At 28.0% G+C, this 870-nt stretch overlaps 1 non-coding gene across 1 annotated transcript; it reads left to right on the top strand.

Annotated features, from left to right (window-relative positions):
• Positions 1-52: 52 nt before the first annotated feature.
• On the top strand, positions 53-125 carry TRNAI-GAU. The gene has a single exon. It is a non-coding gene; the product is annotated as a tRNA-Ile (tRNA).
• Positions 126-870: the final 745 nt, after the last annotated feature.

Here is an 870-nt window from a genome sequence, read left to right as displayed (position 1 = left end):
ATTAGAGAATATGTTTTGTATATTTTCAATTCTTTAACATTTGTTGGTGATTGTCCAGTTAGCTCAGTTGGTTACAGTGTGGTGCTGATAACACCAAGGTCAAGGGTTCAAATCCCTATTGGCCAGCCATCAAAAAATATATATATAATAAAATTTGCTGGGATTTGTTTTATGGCCTAGCATGTAGTTTATCTTGTTGAAAGTTCTAAGTGCCCTTAAAGGGGAAAGTGAATTCCACAGTTGTTGGTGGAATTGTCTAGAAATGCCAGTTTTGTCCAGTTAATTGAAAGTGTTGCATTATATAGCCTTATTAGTTTACTGTCTATTTATTATATTATTTATTAAAACAAGAATGTTAAAATATCCAGCTATAATTGTGAATTATTTCATTTTGTTTTTCAATTTTGTTGGTTTTTGTCTTATGTATTTGGAAACTTATCAATTGCATACAAATTTAGAATTATATATTGTCATGTATTGATAGAGTGACCCTTTATCATTATGAAATATTACTTTTAATAGCCTTTGTTCTAAAGTCTTCTTTGTCTGATATTAACATAGCCATTCCAACATTATTATCTTTTGTGTTTCCATTTTATATCTTTTTCTATACTTTCATACTTAACTTATTTCTGTTTTATATTTAAAGTGATTTTTTAGAATTCAGCATATAGTTGGGTCATGCTTTAAAAAATCTAATTTGGTGATGTGCTTTTAATTGAAATATTTAGACCAATTACATTTAATTTAATAATTGAAAAAGTTGGGTTTAAGTCTACCATATTGATATTTGTTTTCTATTTGCTTCATCTGCTCTTCATCTGCCCCTCACTCTTTTTTGACTTTTTTTTTTTAAAGATGACTGGTAAG

This window comes from Galeopterus variegatus, unplaced genomic scaffold (genome assembly GCF_000696425.1).
Source record: "Galeopterus variegatus unplaced genomic scaffold, G_variegatus-3.0.2 Scaffold1251, whole genome shotgun sequence".
Taxonomy (NCBI): Eukaryota; Metazoa; Chordata; class Mammalia; order Dermoptera; family Cynocephalidae; genus Galeopterus; species Galeopterus variegatus.
Note: the sequence above shows the minus strand (reverse complement) of the source record. Positions and strands in the feature narration are given on the sequence as shown.